Source organism: Ambystoma mexicanum, chromosome 6p (assembly GCF_040938575.1).
Source record: "Ambystoma mexicanum isolate Mex_15411 chromosome 6p, UKY_AmexF1_1, whole genome shotgun sequence".
Taxonomy (NCBI): Eukaryota; Metazoa; Chordata; class Amphibia; order Caudata; family Ambystomatidae; genus Ambystoma; species Ambystoma mexicanum.
The window spans coordinates 1,505,173,671-1,505,199,153 of record NC_090935.1 but is presented as its reverse complement, the minus strand read 5'-3'; positions in this window follow the sequence as shown (position 1 = coordinate 1,505,199,153).

Sequence of the window (25,483 nt, the reverse complement as noted above, 5' to 3'; positions counted from 1 at the left end):
AAATACCAAGTGCATTTCTTCAAAATTAAACCAAGAAGTGTACATTCATCCTTTCTTGGGGTTTCAGAAAAACTGAGTACGTCACATACTTATAATTGTAATAAGAATTCACATATTTTCACGCAATCTCTTTTGCATAATGCAGAGAAATAAGAATGTGTTGTTTACAGTTGCATGTTGCTTTTTAGGCTAACAGTCTGGAATCTGAACATGTTTCAGGCTTAATGTATGCATTGGAGCATGAGGTGATAAAGAATACATAATATGTATTTTAATAAAAACTCCAAAAGAAGAGTAGTTAAAAACAGTTGCCAAGTGAGGACCTGCTTGGAAATGGGTAGGGACTGAGGATGCTGGGTGCAATCTTTATGGTGTCTGTTAGTCAACATATTGTTCTATTCTGCTCAAATGCTGCAATCTGTCTCCCTCTCTTAAGGCGGCGCTGCACGTCACACTTAAAAACCATGAAGTGCAGAGTGTGCTGGTGAAATGTAAATAGGTTGCAACGCAATGCGTGTTTAAACCATTGTGTGCACCTCCTTCAAGTGAAGCAATGTATCACTCTGTGCTCAAGTAAGCCAATGTAATGCTGTTATGTTTCGTTCGGCCAGACCAATGTAGTGCATACAGGACAAATGTAGAGAGGCGACGCCATGTTGCCTGCGAGATGCTCGCTCCACTCGCACATGCTTCCACTTGGCACACTTATGTGAGAATGCCCTTGTCACATTTCTCATATTCTGCACAGGTAGCTCACTTGTTTCAACTTGCACCATTATAAGGATCTGACCGTAACCGGATGGCGTTGCAGCTGTACTCGAAACAAGATAAAGCTGCCGAGATTCAATTTTAACTTTGCCTGGCTGTGTATCGTGCAGCAACCGCCTCGGCTAAGCCTTGAAGTATTGCCAGGTGGATGTGTTCTTCTTTGAGGTTTTTGAGATAGGCAGACAACTGCGAGTTACTCCTTGAAATGGTCTTAATGAACATTGTTGAGCATGTCCCCACATTGGAATAAACATTATCAGCAAGTGTAGGAACTGCTGTGTTTTGGGGTGGGGCAGGTGTATTTGGGATTGTTTGTGGTGGCCTGTCTTGTTTGATGTGTAAGAACTGCTGTGTTTTGGGGTGGGGCAGGTGTATTTGGGATTGTTTGTGGTGGCCTGTCTTGTTTGATGTGCTGTGTTTTGGGGGTGGGGCAGGTGTATTTGGGATTGTTTGTGGTGGGATGTCTTTTTGATGTGTAAGAACTGCTGTGTTTTGGGGTGGCCAGGTGTATTTGGGATTGTTTGTGGTGGCCTGTCTTGTTTGATGTGCTGTGTTTTGGGGTGGAGCAGGTGTATTGAGGATTGTTTGTGGTGGCCTGTCTTGTTTGATGTGTAAGAACTGCTGTGTTTTGGGGTGGGGCAGGTGTATTTGGGATTGTTTGTGGTGGCCTGTCTTGTTTGATGTGCTGTGTTTTGGGGTGGGGCAGGTGCATTTGGGATTGTTTGTGGTGGCCTGTCTTGTTTGATGTGCTGTGTTTTGGGGTGGGGCAGGTGCATTTGGGATTGTTTGTGGTGGCCTGTCTTGTTTGATGTGCAGTGTTTTGGGGTGGGGCAGGTATATTGGGGATTGTTTGTGGTGGCCTGTCTTGTTTGATGTGTAAGAACTGCTGTGTTTTGGGGTGGGCAGGTGTATTTGGGATTGTTTGTGGTGGCCTGTCTTGTTTGATGTGCTGTGTTTTGGGGTGGGGCAGGTGTATTGGGGATTGTTTGTGGTGGCCTGTCTTGTTTGATGTGTAAGAACTGCTGTGTTTTGGGGTGGACAGGTGTATTGGGGATTGTTTGTGGTGACCTGTCTTGTTTGATGTGCAGTGTTTTGGGGTGGGGCAGGTGTATTGGGGATTGTTTGTGGTGGCCTGTCTTGTTTGATGTGTAAGAACTGCTGTGTTTTGGGGTGGGCAGGTGTATTGGGGATTGTTTGTGGTGACCTGTCTTGTTTGATGTGCAGTGTTTTGGGGTGGGGCAGGTGTATTGGGGATTGTTTGTGGTGGCCTGTCTTGTTTGATGTGTAAGAACTGCTGTGTTTTGGGGTGGGGCAGGTGTATTTGGGATTGTTTGTGGTGGCCTGTCTTGTTTGATGTGCTGTGTTTTGGGGTGGGGCAGGTGCATTTGGGATTGTTTGTGGTGGCCTGTCTTGTTTGATGTGCTGTGTTTTGGGGTGGGGCAGGTGTATTTGGGATTGTTTGTGGTGGCCTGTCTTGTTTGATGTGCTGTGTTTTGGGGTGGGGCAGGTGCATTTGGGATTGTTTGTGGAGGCCTGTCTTGTTTGATGTGCTGTGTTTTGGGGTGGGGCAGGTGTATGTGGGATTATTTGTGGTGGCCTGTCTTGTTTGATGTGTAAGAACTGCTGTGTTTTGGGGTGGGGCAGGTGTATTTGGGATTGTTTGTGGTGGCCTGTCTTGTTTGATGTGCTGTGTTTTGGGGTGGGGCAGGTGTATTTGGGATTGTTTGTGGTGGCCTGTCTTGTTTGATGTGCTGTGTTTTGGGGTGGGGCAGGTGTATTGGGGATTGTTTGTGGTGGCCTGTCTTGTTTGATGTGCTGTGTTTTGGGGTGGGGCAGGTGTATTGGGGATTGTTTGTGGTGGCCTGTCTTGTTTGATGTGCTGTGTTTTGGGGTGGAGTAGGTGCATTTGGGATTGTTTGTGGTGGCCTGTCTTGTTTGGTGTGCAGTGTTTTGGGGTGGGGCAGGTGTATTGGGGATTGTTTGTGGTGGCCTGTCTTGTTTGATGTGCTGTGTTTTGGGGTGGGGCAGGTGTATTTGGGATTGTTTGTGGTGGCCTGTCTTGTTTGATGTGCTGTGTTTTGGGGTGGGGCAGGTGTATTGGGGATTGTTTGTGGTGGCCTGTCTTGTTTGATGTGCTGCGTTTTGGGGTGGGGCAGGTGTATTTGGGATTGTTTGTGGTGGCCTGTCTTGTTTGATGTGCTGTGTTTTGGGGTGGGGCAGGTGCATTTGGGATTGTTTGTGGTGGCCTGTCTTGTTTGGTGTGCAGTGTTTTGGGGTGGGGCAGGTGCATTTGGGATGGTTTGTGGTGGCCTGTCTTGTTTGGTGTGCTATGTTTTGGGGTGGGGCAGGTGTATTGGGGATTGTTTGTGGTGGCCTGTCTTGTTTGATGTGTAAGAACTGCTGTGTTTTGGGGTGGGGCAGGTGTATTTGGGATTGTTTGTGGTGGCCTGTCTTGTTTGATGTGCTGTGTTTTGGGGTGGGGCAGGTGTATTTGGGATTGTTTGTGGTGGCCTGTCTTGTTTGGTGTGCTGTGTTTTGGGGTGGGGCAGGTGTATTGGGGATTGTTTGTGGTGGCCTGTCTTGTTTGATGTGTAAGAACTGCTGTGTTTTGGGCTGGGGCAGGTGTATTTGGGATTGTTTGTGGTGGCCTGTCTTGTTTGATGTGCTGTGTTTTGGGGTGGGGCAGGTGTATTTGGGATTGTTTGTGGTGGCCTGTCTTGTTTGATGTGCTGTGTTTTGGGGTGGGGTAGGTGCATTTGGGATGGTTTGTGGTGGCCTGTCTTGTTTGGTGTGCTGTGTTTTGGGGTGGGACAGGTGTATTGGGGATTGTTTGTGGTGGCCTGTCTTGTTTGATGTGTAAGAACTGCTGTGTTTTGGGGTGGGTCAGGTGTATTTGGGATTGTTTGTGGTGGCCTGTCTTGTTTGATGTGCTGTGTTTTGGGGTGGGGCAGGTGCATTTGGGATGGTTTGTGGTGGCCTGTCTTGTTTGATGTGCTGTGTTTTGGGGTGGGGCAGGTGCATTTGGGATGGTTTGTGGTGGCCTGTCTTGTTTGGTGTGCTGTGTTTTGGGGTGGGGCAGGTGCATTTGGGATGGTTTGTGGTGGCCTGTCTTGTTTGGTGTGCAGTGTTTTGGGGTGGGGCAGGTGAATTGGGGATTGTTTGTGGTGGCCTGTCTTGTTTGATGTGCTGTGTTTTGGGGTGGGGCAGGTGCATTTGGGATGGTTTGTGGTGGCCTGTCTTGTTTGGTGTGCTATGTTTTGGGGTGGGGCAGGTGTATTGGGGATTGTTTGTGGTGGCCTGTCTTGTTTGATGTGTAAGAACTGCTGTGTTTTGGGGTGGGGCAGGTGTATTTGGGATTGTTTGTGGTGGCCTGTCTTGTTTGATGTGCTGTGTTTTGGGGTGGGGCAGGTGTATTTGGGATTGTTTGTGGTGGCCTGTCTTGTTTGATGTGCTGTGTTTTGGGGTGGGGTAGGTGCATTTGGGATGGTTTGTGGTGGCCTGTCTTGTTTGGTGTGCTGTGTTTTGGGGTGGGACAGGTGTATTGGGGATTGTTTGTGGTGGCCTGTCTTGTTTGATGTGTAAGAACTGCTGTGTTTTGGGGTGGGTCAGGTGTATTTGGGATTGTTTGTGGTGGCCTGTCTTGTTTGATGTGCTGTGTTTTGGGGTGGGGCAGGTGCATTTGGGATGGTTTGTGGTGGCCTGTCTTGTTTGATGTGCTGTGTTTTGGGGTGGGGCAGGTGCATTTGGGATGGTTTGTGGTGGCCTGTCTTGTTTGGTGTGCTGTGTTTTGGGGTGGGGCAGGTGTATTGGGGATTGTTTGTGGTGGCCTGTCTTGTTTGATGTGTAAGAACTGCTGTGTTTTGGGGTGGGGCAGGTGTATTTGGGATTGTTTGTGGTGGCCTGTCTTGTTTGATGTGCTGTGTTTTGGGGTGGGGCAGGTGTATTTGGGATTGTTTGTGGTGGCCTGTCTTGTTTGATGTGCTGTGTTTTGGGGTGGGGTAGGTGCATTTGGGATGGTTTGTGGTGGCCTGTCTTGTTTGGTGTGCTGTGTTTTGGGGTGGGACAGGTGTATTGGGGATTGTTTGTGGTGGCCTGTCTTGTTTGATGTGTAAGAACTGCTGTGTTTTGGGGTGGGTCAGGTGTATTTGGGATTGTTTGTGGTGGCCTGTCTTGTTTGATGTGCTGTGTTTTGGGGTGGGGCAGGTGCATTTGGGATGGTTTGTGGTGGCCTGTCTTGTTTGATGTGCTGTGTTTTGGGGTGGGGCAGGTGCATTTGGGATGGTTTGTGGTGGCCTGTCTTGTTTGGTGTGCTGTGTTTTGGGGTGGGGCAGGTGCATTTGGGATGGTTTGTGGTGGCCTGTCTTGTTTGGTGTGCAGTGTTTTGGGGTGGGGCAGGTGTATTGGGGATTGTTTGTGGTGGCCTGTCTTGTTTGATGTGCTGTGTTTTGGGGTGGGGCAGGTGCATTTGGGATGGTTTGTGGTGGCCTGTCTTGTTTGATGTGCTGTGTTTTGGGGTGGGGCAGGTGTATTGGGGATTGTTTGTGGTGGCCTGTCTTGTTTGATGTTCATATTGCTGGTTTGGCTGCTTTTCTGTTTTGCATTGAAGACGTTACCCCACTTTCGTCTTCTGGATGATTTGCAGATCGTAAGATCTTCCCGTTGAGGCAGCGGATTCCACTGGTCTGCGACGAAACCCGAGAACCGCTGGATGCAAGTCTCAGCAATCCCAGGGCCAAAGGTAAGATGAGTGTCTGCATGCGGGATCGCTAGGAGGTATGCCTGTGGATTTGAGGGGAGTAGGCACAGCAACTGAAGAAAAGAACCAACAAGGTTAGAGTTGGTAAACGCATTTGTTAGGATTGCTATGTACTATGGTGTTTTAATTGGCTGTCTCTGATAACAGTCTGGATTTGCAACCATGCACGAGACGTAAAAATAGTAATAATGAACATTAGTGTAGGGAGATGGAATAGAAAGTCTTGCATGAATGAGACTGGAATGATCGGGATGAACAAAAATCCAGATGCAAGGCTTTTGGTCTGTCTGCCTGTCTACCCCCACCTTAAATGAGCAGCCATAGACTTGTTGCGTGTGATAGAGGATTTGATTGCTCGACTTTCATTTTCAGCTCTTTCTATCCTAGAAACTGAACTAATTAGGCCTTTATTTCCTCCACGTGTGTCTGTTCCTTTACCTCACTTTCCATACGCTGTCTCCGGACTGCTGTCTGAATTGGTCTGATTAATGGGGGGGCATGAACTGTGTGGGAGTGCAATAATCATGAAGCTTGCTTAGCAGGATAAAGACAAACACAACTGAACTGATGGTAACAGTGGAGGAATGGCATAGGAAACGAATACCCCCAATGACTTACTGACTTACCGAGCGCCTTGTCCTGTGACCATATGTGTTTTTGTCCCTGCGTCTTCATGTCAGCGCCCTGATGCTTGCGAGCTGCTGGCGCTATATAAGCAAATAAATAATAATAAAATAATCATTGTGTAGACCGCTGATTTTTAAGGCAGTCACTAAGAGCGCTGTCGACTCCATCAGGTTCCAGGCAAGGAATACTTTGCGTAATAAGTCATCCCTTGTGTTCTCATGTGAAAAGGGGTGCAGGCAGGTCTAGAGAAGGGCCAGTCTCTCCTAAAGGGAATCCAGCTCACTTCATGTTCACACATCACTCTGCAACAAACATGTATAGGCGCTTTTCTCATCGCGATCCACCTATGTGGGCCACTAGAAGCAAAAAGCGCAATGGCGCACCAACAAGAATGGAATTCTTCTTCCGATTGTATAGCAAAGCAACAGAAAGGCAGTCTGAGTCAAAATCTTGTGCATTTAAAAGAGTTTAAATCTAAACATTATAATCTGGGAGTCCATAAAATAGAAAAGGTTATAACGGACTGTATCCACCGTATCCACTCCTGCAATGTGTACCCCACTGAAAGAACTGCCTAAAGACATTCTAGACGCATACAATCGTGCTATATTAAATTTTTTAACTGATCAGAGACTCAAGGAAATCCAGCAGAGTCTGACCTGAAGTCCTGAAGTCCAGACTCAACCCTAAGTGAACCTCCTGCATACTGTCAATCCACACCTATATGATCAATAGCTGGCACTTCTGGGACTTAATAATGTTTTCCGAACTCTCCACCTCAAAATGGCACTGCTGCATTTCCTTACCCTGGATGCAGTTATTACTGAAAGTAGTACTTTTGCATAAGGTTTCAAAATTACATAAACTGGACCAATCAAGGAGCCAAGAATGAATTTACCCACACACGCCACACAAATGCACTATGCACTTTTAAATTCCTGCTTGTGGAATCGCTCTCTGTCAACAGTTCTTGAGGTTTACAAGGCCAAGGCTATCCCCGCTGCACTCTATCGGAGCGAGGTCCGGGGAATGGACGGTATGGGCCATTTAGCCAGATCTGAAAACAAATTTGTGAAACGAGTTTTTGCCTTACCACATAGCACCCATACAATTTCTCTACGCTTGGAGGCAGGTTTTCAATGTGTGATTTCCATTGCACAGAGCAATCCTCTTTTTCACTGGCTCCACCTACATAAGGTTACTAGACTTAACCATCACAAACAAATGGTGTCCAGTCAAATGGTCGACAGACAAATGGTCGACACAATTTGGTCAACAGGTCAAATGGTCAATTTTTATTTTTATTTATATATATATTTTTTAGGTTTTCGTTTAGGGAAAAAAAGGGGGTTTTAGCAAAAAAAGGGGATTAGGGGGTGGACCCCCCCAAAAAAAAAAATGTGAAAAAACAAAAAGAAAAATTCAACCATTTGACCTGTCGACCTTTTGGTGTCGACCATTTGTCCTGTCGACCATTTATTTTTGACCAAATGACCTAGAACCAAACAAATGGTATGCCATGTTATAGATACACCAGCGGTAAAATCATGGACCTGGTTTCCCCATGTTTCATCCTTGTTGTCCATGATAAATTCTGCTGATTTATTGAACAAAGATGTCCATATAACCATAGAAATGTACAGGGATATTAAGCACAAATTAGACTCTCCATGTGTAGAAAAGGCAATGTTTGCATGTCTAACTCAGGCACGATTTCTTGGCTATAGTGTCCACAAAACCGTTCTCATACCTGAAAAGTATCCCATTATTAACCGAGTAATGTATATATACTACGTTTCGTCTGAACGTTTTCCCGGTTGCTGAGTTTTCATACAAATGGTCTACACATTTCATACAATTTTCCCGGGAGGATAGCTCAGGGGCAACGTGCTCTTGGAAGCAAGAGCACATGGACCAACGCAGCTTTGCTTAGAAACCGCTGGGTATGAGCGGTATAAATAACTTATCATATTAATTTCTCCAAATGTTCTTTCTGCCCTCATGTGATGGAATCTATCACCCTTTTCCTTTTGGTTTGTCTGAAATATTTATCACTTCGGAGAAGGTTGATGCTCCAGGTTCTATTGAAATATCAAGCATGCTCTCCCTGTGATGCTCTAGTTATCTGTAAAATTACATTTCTAAAGGAAGTGGCTTATGCAGTAGCTAGCATTTAAGCCAAAGCGTGGTGGGTAAGAGCCAAATGCTATGTGAACGTCTTTTTGGAAGCTCTCCTGAATTCTTTAGCTATTGTATGTCTGAAACACTTGTGTACGAGCGCGATATAAATAAAATATCATTTCATTTAATTTCAAGTGGTTTTAATAGATTTTAACCATTGTTTATGACTGCAATATTGTTAGCCTATGTTTTTGTCCCTTCTTTGAACTTTACATCTGTTGTTTTTGTGATCTTAAACTTTTATAATCTGTTATTTCCATTGGCACTTTTCTGGGCTTAATCCCCAAATAAACTACGTTTGACTTAGTTGTGTCAGCAGGAAATAAAGTTTCAGGTTTGGTTGACACTGGAACATCACGCTCAGCATTGAAATCTTCTGTATTTCCACACACCTTTTTTTCTAATGAGGTGATTGATGCTGTCGGTATTGGGGTACTCCCATGCCCCACACTGTTATTCATCCTAAACCTTTCACTCTAGGCCCTATTCAGGAACATCATGCTTTTAATGCTGAGTCATTGCACCCCTGTGTACCATCTACTGTTCCCACAATGATATATTGCTTTAGGTTACCGCCCAGCAGGAGTTAGAGGTTTTGGCTGTGTTAAAGGTAAATGTTGATTTGACAGCACTCCCTCGTTGCAACAGGTACTGTTAGAACGTGTTCCTTCTAAATGATACTACACACTCGCAAATGGTGTTGGGTGTATGCTGAATATCGAGCCTGTGAAAATAACTCTGAACACAACCAAGCCCCTTCCATGTGTTCCGCAAATCCAATTTCTAAGCAAGCAGTAGAAGGGATTCGCCCGGTTCTTGCAGCCGATGCCACACACCCTAATTCATTTGATAAAAAAAACAGGTAAAGATGCTACCGTTTCTTATGCATCATCACCGCCAGGGTGCTATCCACTTTTCCTGTTGTTTCTAACCCTGCTCCCATGTTGTTCTGAATCCCGGCTACAGCCACTCACTTCATGGTGGTTGATTTGTGCATGGCTTTGTGTTTGATACCTGTGCACCCTGACAGTCAGTATCGGCTGCATTTTCATATACAAATTTACAATTTGCATTCACTGGTTCTCCTATGGTGTATGTAGAGAGACCCAGCCGTTTCTTCCAAGTTCTGAAGATATAACTTGACTTGCTTACTTTCAAAGCAGGGTCCGTTTTAGTGTAGTATGTTGATGGCCAATCCTTGAAGGCTTGAAAACAAGATTCTCTCAACCTGTTGACAGCTTTTGCTCATAAGCAACATAAGGATTCCAAGGACAAATTGCAACTTTGCTTGACCAATGTACATTTCTTAGGCCATGATATTTCTGCTGGTCCCAAGATCACATTACAAATGAGGGGATTCCTCAGGATGGTCAGTTAATGCCGGCAGTGGATCCTGGGCTATACTTCAATTATTAAGCCCCTCCAAAGATTAACCTTTGATTCGGTGACAGAATCCTTACCATGGTCCACTGAAGCAGAAGAAGCCTTTGTAAAAATTAAGCAGGAACTGTCAGAGGCCCCAGCTCTTGGTTTGCCAGATTATCACAAGCCATTCATTTTATTTTGTGATAAATGTGAAGGACTTGCACAAGGTGTGTTTTCACTCAATTGCATGGCGATAAACATTGTCCAATCTCATACTACAGACAGTGCTAGACTACTTGGCTGCTGGTTTTCCCTCATGTTTGGGAGTGGTGACGCTACCGCTTAACTGGTTGGGAAAACTGAGTCGGTTCAGGGACATGAGTGAACGTGGCTGTGACACACGTGGTACTTGCATTATTATTGAAAGGAAACACGCAATACATTTCCAACTCCTGACTCACCAAATATGAGAAACCCTTCATATCTGAGGCAAACATTACCCTCAGCAGATGTTTGATTTTAAATCCTGTCTCTATGCTTCCGACACCCCCTGATAGTGAACCCTAGGATTGTTTTGGACTAACTGAAAATCTTACAACCCCAAAAGATTACCTAAAAAATTTACCTTTTCTAAATCCTGAAATGATTCTCTTTGTTGATGGTTCTTGTTTGAGAAATAATGAAAGGGTGGAAGTCTCCGCCAGGTATGATGAGTGAACACCCAGCAGGCACCAAAAGCCTATCAGCTGCCCATTGTGTTCAGGTAGTCAAATTAACTGCACTCAGTCTAGCTTGATTCTTGCCTGAAAAGAAGTCTGCTACTATTTACACCAACTTGAGATACACACAAGGGAAAGTTCATGATTTTGGAGTCCTCTCGCAACAAAGAGGTTACCTCACTTCAGCTGACATAACCATCCTTAATGGTCAGTATGTGCCTGATTTGTTGCAAGCTTTATTGCTGCCTCCTGCCGTGGCTATAATCAAATTCTGAGGGCCCAACGCTTCAATGTCCTTTACTGCAGCTGGAAACTCTCTAGCTGATAAAGCAGCTCAGAATTCACCCTTTAAAAGGCCCATGGCTCCTAAGGATGTCCATATCTCTGTTTTCTGTTCAGCAGTCAATGATTGCATCTCTTTCCAGTCTGACTGTGCTGCAAAACCAAGCACCTGAGTATGAGAAGGAGCTGTGGTCGAGAAACACCTGTTCGTTACACACTGACTTACTTTGGCACTCCTCTGATGGCTGCCTAGCAGCACTTAAAGTGAGCCTACGTAATTTGGCCAGATTGGCACTTTCTATTGTACACCCAGTTAAAGGGGCTATGATTGAAATAGTAAAACAAGAATGGTTTGCCCCTACATTTCCTACCACAGCTCAGGCAAATTGAGGCTCATCTTTGTTAGGGGCATAATGTAAGAAACATGCTTAAAAGCATAATGCGTTTAGGCATGTTTTTTTTATGTGACACCCTATTTTCATTCATTTCAATGCTGGCGCAAATGCTGAAGATCCCCATGGGTTCTACCAGCTTTATGCACCAGCATAACGCAGGAGGACCCCATAGGGATCCATTGTACATGCTGCCTGCTATGCTAGCATGGCAGACAGCATGTACAATGTACAAATACAATGAAACCCTGTCTGACATGTGAGCATGTCAGGCAGGGTGTAATTATAATTGTGAGCTCTGGTCGCCATGGGAGCATGGCAAGTAGTGCTCACAATTAAAAGTAAATGCTGCCTGGCATGCTTGAGCGTCAGGCAGTGTTTACTCAGTTTGCAAGGTGGTGTAAAAATGTTCAGGGCAAATGATGAAAATGTGTCAGCAGGGAGCTGTCTACATGTATGTCATCATGTACCGCCATCAAATTACAATTTAGTAGAACATGAGCTCCTTTGTAACTATTGCTCTGTATGTTTAGCTCATAACCTGGGAGGAGCGGTGAAAACAAAGCCTTCTGCACATCTGGTTCTGGAAGGTCCTTTTCTGAATGTGAATCTCGATTTTATACATATCTTCAAATGCTTAAACCGTGAGTATTATTTGGCTGCCTTTGACATTTTCTCTGTATGAATAGAAGACTATCCCTGCCAAGATTCTATAGCATCACTCTTGCCAAAATGTTTTAGCTGGATTTTATTCTCCGATTTGGGCTCTCTCTAATTATAGATAGTGATCAAAGAACCCATTCTTTGACACACATGAATTTTATAGGCAAAGGAGTATGTCAAAGAAGTCTTTGGCACAGGAGAATTTCGTAGCCGGCTGAGTACATCAAAGCAGTCTTAGACGTGATTTTTATGGGGGACGGGTATGCCAGAGCAGTCATAGGGAGACATGCATTTCTTAAGTGGGGGAGTGTGCCAATACAGTCTTAAGCCAACAGGTATTTTGTAGGCAAGGGAGTATTCCAGAGCACACTAAGGGGCATGTGCATTTTGTAGATGGGGGGAGTATACCAAAGCCGACAAGGGTTTTGTGTGTGGCGGAGTCCATCAGAATAGTGTTAGGCCAAAATTAATTTTGTAGATGATGGAACATGTCAAAGCGGTCTTAGGCATATGTTAACTTCATATGGGCAGGAGTACACCAAAGCAGATTAAGACACATATGAATGTAATAGGTGTGTGGGTATGTCACACCAGTTGTAGGCACAGGTGAATGTAAGCAGTGGAGTTTTCCAAAGCAGTCTTAGGCACATGTGAATTTAGTAGGTGGGGGAGTTTGCTAATGCAGACTTAGGGAGATATGAATTTATGCTAAAGCAGCCTTAGGCAGACATGAATTTTGTGGATAGAGGATTGCACGAAGCAGTCTTAGGCAAACTTGCATTTTATACGCAGAGGAATATGTGAAAGCAGTCTAGCAGATGTGAATTCCGTGGGTGGAGGAGAACTCTGAAGCATTCGTAGTCAGGCATGCATTTTGAAGGGGGAAGTATGTTATAACTGCTAGAGGCACACATTAATTTTGCATGTGGGGGATTGCAGCAGTGCAGCCTTCCACAAAAGTGAATTTTGTAGACAGTGGAATGATCAAGGAGGGGGATTTTTTGTTGCAGGAGGGTTTGGGGATTCTCACATATGAACTGTGGCAATGAAATGCCCCACCTGTATGGCATCACGCACCCGCCTGTTCATATTTTTCTATTTTAAGCAGATTCTTATTAGGTTTCCCTCTCTTTCTCTGTTAGCTGGAGCCAATTCTGGTTAACATTTGGGGATGTTTGACTCGATGAGCATAGTGAGAAGCTAAATAAATATAAATGTTAAAGAAGACAGGGCTAGGGAAGAGTCCTGGGGTCCCCCCAATTCATAGGTATGGGCTTTGAAAGCAAGGGTGAGTACATCAGTTCTCGTAATTTATCTGCCAGAAAAGATTGATACCAAGTTTCAGCCGTGTCTCCAACACCTGCCTCCCTTTATCTGGTGAGAGAGGCCTGGCTGCCAATTGAGTTGAAGACAGCACTCGGGTCCAGTAGTGCCTGAGCTGTCGTAAAGTATCTGCACCATGGACAACCAGACGACGATCCTCCAGTACCAAAACCAAAAAAGACTCTACACCTCCATTAGGCCTGAATCCAGCATATTGTAGACAAGGAAATGGTTAATCACTGTAAAGGATTGCAGCTCATTGCTCACATTTAAAGTGAAAGGTAACAGAGGAACAGGGCAGAGGTTGCCTAGGTCACCATCATCTGAGGAAGGCTTTTTATGGAGCGATATCGCACAGGCTTGCGTGAAAGGAAGGTGGAAGATTCTAGAAGTCAGCAAGTCCTTCTAGATTGGTGATAGAAGGCAGGAGTAAATTAAAATATTTTTGATTGTTCTAACCAGGAAGGGGTCGAGTGGAGATCCACTAGTTATTTGACAAATGGTTGCTGCCACATCTGCCTGTGAGAAGGTACTAAAGGTGGTCAGAGGGGAGGAACATGAGAGGAGTAAGGGCTTGGTGGTGCTGGAGGTGTGATCAGAGTGCATAACGCCAATAGCATTTCTGATAGACTGGGTGTTATAGACAAAGGACGCCATAGTATCACTGATATCCTGTTGTGCAGTTATGGGAAAATCAAGTACTAAATGGGAAGAAAGTTCTTGAGAAATAGTAAACACTTCATTGATAACATTGTTGGAATTGGTTTTTCTAGCCGAATAATATTCATGTTTGTTCTGTTTGTAAATAGAACGTTGCACTTTATATGCTAATTTGGCATTCGCATTATAATGCTGTTAAAATGTGTATTCCATATTTCCTTATTTTCCTCAATTAGTGTATAAACCATTTAGCCGTTTTGATTGCACTTTTAGACTGAAAAACACCCAGGGGTTTAAACGCATCTAGATATTCATGGAGCCAATTGGATATTCCAGACGGTCCCAGATACCATGCTACATCCGCAGAGCTAGAGGAAGCTACATTAAGTTGTGCTTTGTGAAGGTTTTTCCAGTCCCTGGAGAAGGAAGAGGTAAGAGAGATTGGCCAATTTGAGGCTAGGGTAAGTGCCATTATGTTGATGTTCATAGCATAATACTGAAACCAAACAAAGGAAAGGTATATAATGTGTTAATTTGTTCAGCAGTACAGATTATTAGTTCAGGAAAATGATCTTTTCGCAAGTAGGAAAAATATAGAGTACAGATTGACTACCCCTCTCTTCAAGTCCTGTATGTAACGCAGGTAAGGGTACCGGTTAACCTGTTTAGTTAGTTAAGCAGGATGAACACCTTTTTAGGGAAAGTTATTGAAGCAATGCAATTTGGAAAAATATAAATCTCTTTAATTATTATTCATAAAAACGCAATAAAAAACATTACAAACATTTTCCAATTGATCATCAATCAGAACATTCAATCACCATACTTCTATTCTAACAACGGGGTATTCTAGCTCGAAGAAACGTTTGTGCATGACAGTTGTTGTAAGAATGCATACATGACATAGGAAAAAGAAATTAGATTTTCACTTATCAGTCACATATCTTTCGGCCTTTCAGGGTGTACCACTTATGTCAACAGCGGTCATCAAAATAGATATTAGGCCATCTTCAGGACAAAGGTTACTTGTGGAAGATCAATCTTGTCCCCCATTTGACACAAATTGACACATCTGCGGTCCATAGACTTTAATTCGGACTATTGAGCTGTATTAGACATTCGGAAGTTGCAGTAATTTAGCATCCGGTCTACAGATTCAGGTGAAACACCTCTGTGAATTGGAGCCACTTTGCTTCTCTCGCCGGCAGCAACTCATAGCGAGAGAAGCAAAGCGACTCCAATTCAGTTGCAAGCACAAAACTGACGAAGGCTGTTCACCAGCTTGGTGGAACTCGTGCTGGCTCTAACAGTCCAGCACATAAACTTCTGCTCGATTCTGGCATAATCAAGACCGGAAAAGAAGATAAACTCACAGAGGTGTTTCACCTGAATCTGTAGACTGGATGCTAAATTACTGAAACTTCCGAACGTCTAATACAGCTCAATAGTCCGAATTAAAGTCTATGGACCGCAGATATGTCAATTTGCGTCAAATGGGGGACAAGATTGATCTTCCACAAGTAACCTTTGACCTGAAGATGGCCTAATATCTATTTTGATGACCGCTGTTGACATAAGTGGTACACCTTGAAAGGCCGAAACATATGTCGACTGATAAGAGAAAATCTAATTTCTTTTTCCTATGTCATGTATGCGTTCTTACAACAACTGTTATGCACAAACGTTTCTTCGAGCTAGAATACCCCATTGTTAGAATAGAAGTATGGTGATTGAATGTTCTGATTGATGATCAATTGGAAAATGTTTGTAATGTTTCTTATTGCGTTTTTATGAATAATAATTAAAGAGAATTATATTTAGCAAAATTGCATTGCTTCAATAACTTTCCCTAAAAAGGTGTTCATCCTGCTTAACTAACTAAACAGGTTAACCGGTACCCTTACCTGCGTTACATACAGGACTTGAAGAGAGGGGTAGTCAATCTGTACTCTATATTTTTCCTCTGTAGACTCTCCCTTCTAACAGATTTGACCCCCGAAAACAAAAAATAGGGAGTACCCATTTATTCAAACCTTTTCGCAAGTAGGACATTGGACCTTATAGGAAAGGCCCATGGCTTTGATTCCACATGGAAGCTGGGTACTGATGTAAGAAAAGAATCATATGCCCAAACATTGGAATCGGCAGCCCCCAAAGTGGTGCCAGTGGACACCAGCATCTGGGCAACCTCTAAGCAACCACATCCATATAGTCAAGGTCAAGGGTTCAACTAGACTAAATTTACGGGACAGCTGGGGCTTACACTTCACATTTTGGGAGAGTGGCTAACTTCAGAGACAGTGGATGACGGTCAACTTATTTTTGTGGAGGCATCTAACTTTTTTACACATTCTATTGATACTATTCTGGTGCAGCTTCAATGTTACAAGCAGTTAACTCTCACCTTCACATCTGAAACCTCACACTTAAGGACTGCTGTGAGAATGAGATGTCTCATGCCACCCCTACACCTCCGTACCGGTCCAATCACTCCCCTGACATGGAAGTACTAACACCCTTTCCCAATTTTAAGTGCCTAAAAATGCCCATAAATGCAATTACTAACAATTGAATGCTTTACATTAGTAATTGCCGGGCCCTTGTTAATCTTTTATTGTTTGCGTCCTGTCCTGCCACAGCTCTGAAGGTTAGCCGGGTCAAGTCAAAATACCAAATATTACGGGGCAGAGCTCAAGCCCAATCATGTCTGGGTTTGCTTGTGTTTCCGTGCCGAGGGGCCTTGGCCTAGCATTTCAGGCTGGGCTGCTACCATTGTTTGCAGTACCTGACTGATCTGCATATGGATGCACCCCTTTTGCAATGGTGCAGACAGGCTAAAAAACAGTGGTGTAGAAGGCTTCCCAGAGCATAGCCAGTGGTTCAGATGTATTCAAAACCTTCCACCCATCACTTTTTTGGTTGTAGTCTGTCTTCCTATGTGAGAGAGGGTATGCCCAGACATAGGACCCTTGTTCACTGTGCTATAGGAAACCAAGCTGCACCTCATGTCTGGGGTTGCTTGTGTTTATGTGCAGAGGGGACATGGCCTAGCAGTTAGGCTGGGCTGCTACCATTGGTGGCAGTACCTGACTGATTTGCATATGGCTGGGCCCCTTTTGCAATGGCCCAGAGGGGCTAAAAAATGGTGAGGTGGAAGGTCACCCAGAGCAGTGCCAGTGGTTCAGGTGTATTCAAAAGCTTCCACCCATCACTTTTGTGGTTGCAATGGTCGTTGCACCACTGGTCAAGGTCATCATCAGTGTTAGTCCCTGGAGCCAGCAGTGAGGGGTGAGGACAAGGGGTGGGGGGGGGGGGGGGGGAGTACATAAGTGCGAGTGTAACTTCAGGATTAGAAGAACAGACATGCCTAACTCCTAATAGTTCTGGGTCAGAGAACCGTGGGAGGGAAATGTTGATTAAAGAACACTTTCTTGAATACAGAGACACTCCCTCCCAGAGAATTAGGGCGATTAACACGGGTTAGTGTATTAGCTTGAGGCAGGGAATCAAGGAATTCAGGCCCTGTTGCCTCAGTTAACCTGCTCTCGGTGACCAATGCTAGATCCATAACTGATGCCTGAAGCAGGTCAGTAAACTCGAGTGTATGTTTATTTGACCTAAGAACTAGTATTTACTAGCACACTGTGAAAGCTAGCATTAGGCAGAGCATTTTTAAGAAGCAGGCATATTAGGAATTACCTGGTTGATTGTGCCAGCAGCATATGCTTGTCTCAAAGATTAAGCCATGCACGTGTATGTACACACGGCCGTTACAGTGAAACTGCGAATGGCTCATTAAATCAGTTATGGTTCCTTTGATCGCTCCAACCTGGGATGTGTCTCTAGATCTGATTATAATTGTAAATCTATGGTTTATGAAGTTTTGGCTTTCGGCTAACCTTGTTTAATTTAGTTAGACAGGGTCAGTTACCACAAGATTCAGTTCTATTTTCTGCTTATACTTAGGTCTACACGGAACTATAGCCAAGCATTTAATTTTGTATTTAACCCTTGACCTACGGTTGATTCCATTTGATAAAGGCCTATGAGTGATGTATGTTTTATTTTGTGTACTTTAGGCTACTCAAAATGCAATATCTGTTTTAGCACATTACTATATATGCTTTGTTTTGCATTCGGTTGCAAGCACATGTGTAGGTTCAAAGGTTTTTTTTCTTTGTTTTGTTGCTCTGTCTACTTTGGAGCAGATTTTATGCAATATAATCCTTGTAGGAGCCATGGGTCCACTAAATAATATTTATTTCATTTATGTGTGTGCCTTTTATCAGATTTATTTTGATAAAGTCTATGATAGCCACCTGTTTTATATGAGAGTGTGGCTCTTTAGAATTGGTTTTCTAATGGATTCATTCAGGGGACCACCCCTGTTTTTTGTCATATCTTTGTAACTCATGTGTCCCCTCTATGCCTTTGAGTTTCTCCCTTCTGTTATGCATATTAGGAATATCGGCATGTGAGTCCAAGGGGTATGATGCCATCTAGGACTTCCTTGGAGAGAGGAGAAGGTATAATATTTTAAGGATATAATCAGATCTTAGATCGACTTGACTTGTCCAGATTTGAGGCGCATGAGAGTGCAGAGTGCATCCTAATGAGTACGGTCCCAAAGAGCCGAGCCAAAGATGCACAAGTGTCAAAGCCACCTGTGTGTTTCTACATGCATGACCGGAATAGATCAGGAGGGCCGAGAGGGCCAGTGAGACAGCTACAGTCTGTATGCCATCTTAGAATGGGCTTGAAAGAACAGAAAGTAAAATAAATGGGAGGTGAGCTGGAGACTGACAAGTAGATGAACTGAATTAAAATAATGAATGAAATAAATCAAACCAAATGAATAGAAGGAAAGACAAAGAGCTAAAAGGTCATGCACAAATGCTGGTTCACAGGGGATAGGGCTGTTACTAGTAATGGGTTATATATACCCAGAGAATTGTATGCGTGGCCCCAACCTGCGTTGTTTTGTGACGTCTTGCTTTCAAGACGAGCACGATGCCCTTCAGCTATCCTCCCGAGACGTACACGTTTCTGACAACCTCTGATGACATCACATCATTCTGTGGCCTCTGCAGTAGTATTGTGGTGTTAGTACATACACTCTTGCTGTGTTATTGAAGGTTAACTGTTCGGGTGAAGGCCAGACAGTACCATGCGCAGGCAGGGTCAGATTGGCCCCTCGGTCTTTTGGCCCGTAGCTGGGCCGAAATCGTCCCTGGGGAGTGGGGGCCGATTTCTGGTCACTCCTGTGCCAGTTTGGAGAAAAAAAATAGAAAAAAAGATTTTTTTTCACATTTTTTTTTTAAAGCCTTTCATCCATTTTAGGTCAATAAATGAGTACCAACACAGATTGGGTGATATTGTATGCATATTTGTTCTATAAAAACATAGTTTAAGCGTAAGTGCTATACAATAACATTATCATTTGGCCTTGGACGTCTGCTTGCATTCACAGTAATTTGACAATATGGATCTATACACACCGATATTAATGATACATATCCATTCTTGTATGAAATGTATATCACATTAGTGAAATCATAACCATATTTTTCGTAGTGTACTTAGGAACAATGCCATTTGATGCCACTTCCTGTTTTGTCAAGGGGTGAAAGGTCGTGTTTCATTGCTTCCCGGGATGTCACTTTGAGGTGGGGTCAAATGACATTGTCAGAGGTCAAAGGTCGTGAGGCGAGGGCTGGTCCACTTTTTTGAGGCGAGGGGTGGGCCACTTTATTTTGGGTGACCGGGCCTACTTGTCCCTGTGCGCAGGTATCGATTGCTGCGTATGGATGGATAAGTGTGTAAAAACGTTCGTCGTCTTGATGTATTCATGGGGTGTGATCGGAAATGGATCTACCAGCGATAAATGGGCGTGTTTGCTCTCTATTTCGTGTGATTGAGAGGGCCTTCAGCGTGGTGCTTTTAACTATACAATGTGCTCGATGTTAGGATTGCCTGTTTTCTGATGATTGTCACTAGGCGTTTTCTGTTTGTGTGCTTCAGTGAGTGCTTGGGTGCCAGTGAACCTGTGTGCATGTTGGAACCCATTCTCTTTTATAATGGAGCCCACACTAGTTTTAAAACATTGAACACTGGACGTTTTGGCTTTCTTAAAGCGTTTGATAACAAAGTGTATTCTTTTTATTTTTAATTCTGTGTGAGTTATTCCGCTGCTGAACAGAGTTGCTGGTGAAATTTGCTTAACATACAATGCCAGACAGCATCTTTGCAAATGCTAAAATGCCAGAGACAGCCAATCCAAATGACACAGACAGTCAATCCAAATGCCAGAGACAGCCAATCCAAATGCCAGAGACAGCCAATCCAAATGACACAGACAGCCAATCCAAATGCCGGAGACAGCCAATCCAAATGCCGAGACAGCCAATCCAAATGACAGTCAATCCAAATGCCAGAGACAGCCAATCCAAATGCCAGAGACAGCCAATCCAAATGATGGTTCCTAAAAGTTGACTCCCAAAAAATGTCTCTGGTCTGAGGATTTCAGTTGAAAGGGCTTCCATTTTGAAAAAGGGGGTTGGGGAGGTGTGGGTATTAGTTGTGCAGAAAATTAACTCCTTGGGGGTGGGTGTATTTAAAACTGACCTTTGCTGCCTCGGTGCCTCACACATGACTTAGCATTGTAATACCCATTTGATGCTCCCGTTAATTGGCCTCTAGTTGCTTTTTGTGTCTCACATAGTTACGCGCTGCGCCATACCGATGGTAAATGTCACTTGGTGATAATGGCTGACTTCCTGGGCCCGGCGCATTTCTCATCTTCGGGTGGCTCGCGCCGACCTGCTCCATCCTAGCTGCGCTCATTAGCGCCAATCCTGCGAAGCTGAATGGCGCTCTGGCCTCTGACCTCCACGCGCAGCTTAATTGCTGCAGGGAAGCATAATGGGGACAGTGAAAAATTACCCGTGGAAAGCGGGCACAGCGACGAAGACATGCATATTGTTATCAAACTTATTAAATAACGGAATCGGGGTCGCGATTCCTGATCTTGACACAAAGTTGCAAGGATATCTTGATCAAGCGTTTACGTTATTTTCCTCAGGGTATGAAAGCAGTTCTCGTAATTAATGCCAAATAATGATATGGGCCCCTCAATTACAGTCTTTCTAGTTTTTTAATGACATGATCTGGCCCTTTCTCGACGGCCACATATTGTGTTATCAGAAAGACGCGTGAGCGTAGTGACGTAGACTGAAAACAGCGCACGGACGCATACCCGATTGAAAGAAAATGGCCATTAATGAAATAGGAGGGGAGAGTAGTTTGCATATCAAAAGCCAATTGTTTCGACGTTCTTTAAAACAAAGTTGCTGTCGGAGTTTAATTGAGACTGAAAAAGCCAATGTAGCAAAACAGCAATTAGGTAAATTATGAATCTTTTTCGACTCCCGTAACGCCAGAGAGCAGTCAACAGCGTTGCTCTGCGTTGTCTTGCTTCCAAGACAAACGACTCCGAGCTATTCTCCCGGCCCCATGCTCCACCAAAAACTGCTGCACACACTCACCATTTATCAAATCAAATGCACGTGTAACTTGTCTCGTAGCTCTTGTCCCATTTAACACCCTCCATTTTGAAGAATCTGTAACTTTAAAATGGGCTTGTGGCTCGCCACGCATGTACCACGCCTTGCACAGCGTTGCCACCATGCACTTCTTAAACCCGTCTGCTTTTAAAGCTTACGTGCTACATTTGTGTCCCTCTGAATTACTTAAGACGCTGTAACGGGTGGGCAAGATTGCATTAAGTGCTGCTGCATTCAGAAACTGGCATCTGTTGAACCACGTTTGTCAAATTAATGATTTGTCATCTAAACAGAAAATGTAAAAAAATAGGTATCGAACTGAAAAGACACTAGCGGTATCTACATATCACAGGTGGATTTATCTTCACACCACCCACAGTCTATGCTCCACAGCCTTGCTTTTTCCCTATGCATTGACCCCTGGGCCATGCTCCACTATTGCTGGTGTCTGCTGAGCACTCCTTTCCCTAACTTCAATGGGCCTTGTCATCTCTTGCACTGGCCCCCGTGTGTTTGTTCTCTTTCCCTGCTGAGCGCTGTTCATAGTGTGTTCCGCTTCCATGTGTTATGTTAAAGGTTCCGACCTTCAAAGGAACTCTAGGGCACGCAACATAAATAGGATGCCACACATCTTCCATATTCCTCTTACGCCTCATACTGAAGCCTCCTCCCTTTCCTGTCACGTGTATCCTGTCCTCATTCCTGCCCATCCTGATGTACATGGAAATGGCACAGGATGCCATATCGCCCACTTACATACATGAATACATAGAAATGCTACCCTGTCTCTCCAATCCATCTCGACAGCTTTCATAATCGTCTGTTAAAACGGGTTTCTTCAGGGAACAAATTCACCCCCTTCACTGGAACTACTGTCTCCTGTATTCACATCCCATCCATGCAGTCATAGCTTCCTTCTCCTGAACTTGAGTAGCCTGCCTCTTCCTCAGCCAGTGTCAAGTCATCCGTATTTTCTTAAAAAGGACAAGTTCCTAGTGATGGTGTGACCTGGGGTTTCTGCCTAGATCATGGAACCTGTGACATCCATCACTGTCAATGGACTGGGACTGAAAGCAGCCGTGTCTTTTTGAGACTGTGTTTGAGTCCAATTACACAAAGCTCTGATTCTTTGGCACCTCCTTGTCAGCTGCTTGGGCCTTCGTCCTTGATTTGCTGCTTTCTTACTCTCGCTGAGCTAGCTCCCTTTCCACCTGATTCCCAGACACCTGTGGCAATCTGGTGCACATATTTTGATTAAACATGAGTTCTGACGGGCAGACACTAGTCGTGCTATGCAGGGTGTAATCTCTCAACAAAGTACAGATAGCCTGAAGGAATGACCCTTTTGTGGTACTGCATATGTGCAGGGTACTTTTAATGTTGCTTTGCAATCATGAGATAGAGACAGTTCTGGCAGGTTCGAACTCTGAAAAGATTATTTTACTAAATCCTTCAGCATAGTTAAAAACAATGTAATCATTGAAAACATAATTCATTACAAACAAAAACCGGATTATCACACATGATTATCTCAAATACAAACATCAATTGTTAATCACTAGTCCTGTTATATACAGTTTCCACAGAAGTGGTCTGGTTCACGGTACATACAAATAATGTACATTTGTTTCATAAACTGGTTGTTTTGTGGTTCTTAATAAGGAAGAACCAAAGATCATGAAAGAGTTGTATGACTCATAATGGTCTTCTAAAACTGTCCAATACTTCACAGGTTGTATTTTCTCAACATGTTTCAGTTCATGAATATGTAAATACAAACAAAAAATAGTATTAGCTAGTATTGCTAGATGACTACGCTCTGAATCTGAGCTAGACGCCAAAGTAGGTGGGTAAATACCTGCATTGTTTCGTGAGGGCGGACTCACTGGGGTTAGTGGTTTCCGGGACTCTTTTATGGGTCCTTCTGGTGCCTAGTTAAGGAAAAAGCATAGGCATATGCTTAAACTATCGCATAAGTGAGCCCAACAGGAGTTATAATCCATTCCTGCAGTCTAACCCTGTGTATACACATGTTAACAGAATCCCATCGCACCAATCTCGCAATGTAGCTCGTGAGGTGCCATTCGCTGTTAGCTAGCATTGTCAGGCTTTGGTTGCGCCTGGCAATGCTGTCTCGGTGCTGCTAAGTGGTTAAGTCGTCGGTATAGCCCCTTTGGTTATGCTGTCCAATTGTGGGTATTCTTCCTAGTTAAAGGATTACATTAATAGACCAGTTTATATGGTGATGCTTATGGTGTCCTCAACAGTTCATACAATTTTGTACCACTCATGTAAAAAGGTTGAAACGTATTGTACCTCGTGTTTTTTATTTTTATGTGTATCCTTTGCCTTGCGTGTTCATGCTCTAAGTTCGGCCAGGAATTGCTTTGGAGCCAGTGAGTCTGCCCTCACGAAACCAATGCAGGTATTTACCGACCTACTTTGGCTTTTAGCTCAGATTCAGAGAGTATATAGTCATCTAGAAATACTGCTGATACTATTTTTGTTTGTATTTTATCTGACAGGTTAAGAATTGGTACTAGGAATACATTATGTGAACACTCACAAACAGTGCAGTATATCCACGTTATTTTTAAATCACTGGGTGAAGTACTCCTGAAGAATGTTCTACATTTACGTATTTATGAACTGAAACAGAGAAAATACAACCTGTGAATTAATGGACAGTGTTAGAAGACTAATAAAGTAATAGAGTAATAAAACTCTTTCACAATCTTTAGTTCTTCTCTATTAAGAACCACAAAACAACCAGTTTATGAAACCAATGTACATTATTTGTATGTACCGTGACCCAGACCACCTCTGTGGAAACTGTATATAACAGGACTAGTGATTAACAATTGGTGTTTGTATTTTAGATAATCATGTGTGACAACCCTGTTTTCTGTTTGTAAAGAATTATGTTTTCAATGATTAAATTGTTTTTAACTATACTGAAGGATTTAGTAAAATAATCTTTTCAGAGTTTGAACCTGCCAGAACTGTCTCTATCTCATGATTGCAAAGCAGAACCCTACCCGGGAATACCCGGGAATAGATGAAGACCGCACTCAGTTATTTGGTGTATGAGTGAACGCTGGGGTTCCTCCCTATTTTCTTGGTACTATTAATGTTGGCCATGAATCTTTCCACTGTGCCATTGACCTGTGGCCAAAGTAGGGTCATCTTTCTATGGTGGAATCCTGGTATTACCCAAATTGTTCGTTTACAATTGTTCGAATGAACAATTGACCGAATTTAAAGGGTCACAATTGACCTTTTCACAATCGATCGAATATATATATATATATATATATATAGGGGTTTGGCGTTGGGTGGGGGGTTTCCCCCACATATATGGTACAATTGACCTTCACAATTTTTGTGAAAAGGTCAATTGTCATTCGAACAGTTGTAAAACGAACAATTCGTATGCAACCGGAATCCTAAATGCTCAGCAAACACGGAAAACTTATGTCCACTAAATGGAGGACTAGTGTCGGATTTTACCACAGTTCGAATTCCATAGTCTGCAAACAGTTAATCCAGAGCGAGAATGACTGCCTGACCCACCGTGGATAACACCATCTGTACTTCTGGATAACTTGTCATTTCATCAATTGCCACCAACACATTTGCCATTGAGAGTGCTTCAAATAAATAAACTGCCACCTTGTCCCACACTCTCAATGGCAGCAATGTCACCTTCAACAGTTCCGGGAATGATTTGCAAGTGGCACAATTCTCCAGGATTGCCTGTATTTTGGTGTCCATCTTGTAAAACCACACCTTTGTCATCAGTAGACTTTTAGTGGATACTATGCCCCTCGGTCCAGCATATGCAAGTTCTATGACTTTATTTTGCAGTGACAACGGTATTATGATCCTGTTTTCTTTCATGAGAAGGTCTTGCAGGGATATTCATAGTTCATCTTTCATGAGTGCAAACGTTTGCACCATTTTATATTCTTCTTAGATCACTTCCTCAGGGTTGTTGGAAACTCACCACCTCCCGGAAAGCACCCTTTGTTTTATCTTCACTAGGAGATTATCCTTTCTTGACTCATTAACAATGGATGCAATGTCCAAAGCTCTGGGGAGGGCGTTATGTACAATGTAGTTGATGTATTGATCAGCCTTTGATGTTTGTGTGCTCTCTAATGCTGGGAAAGGATCCCTAGATAG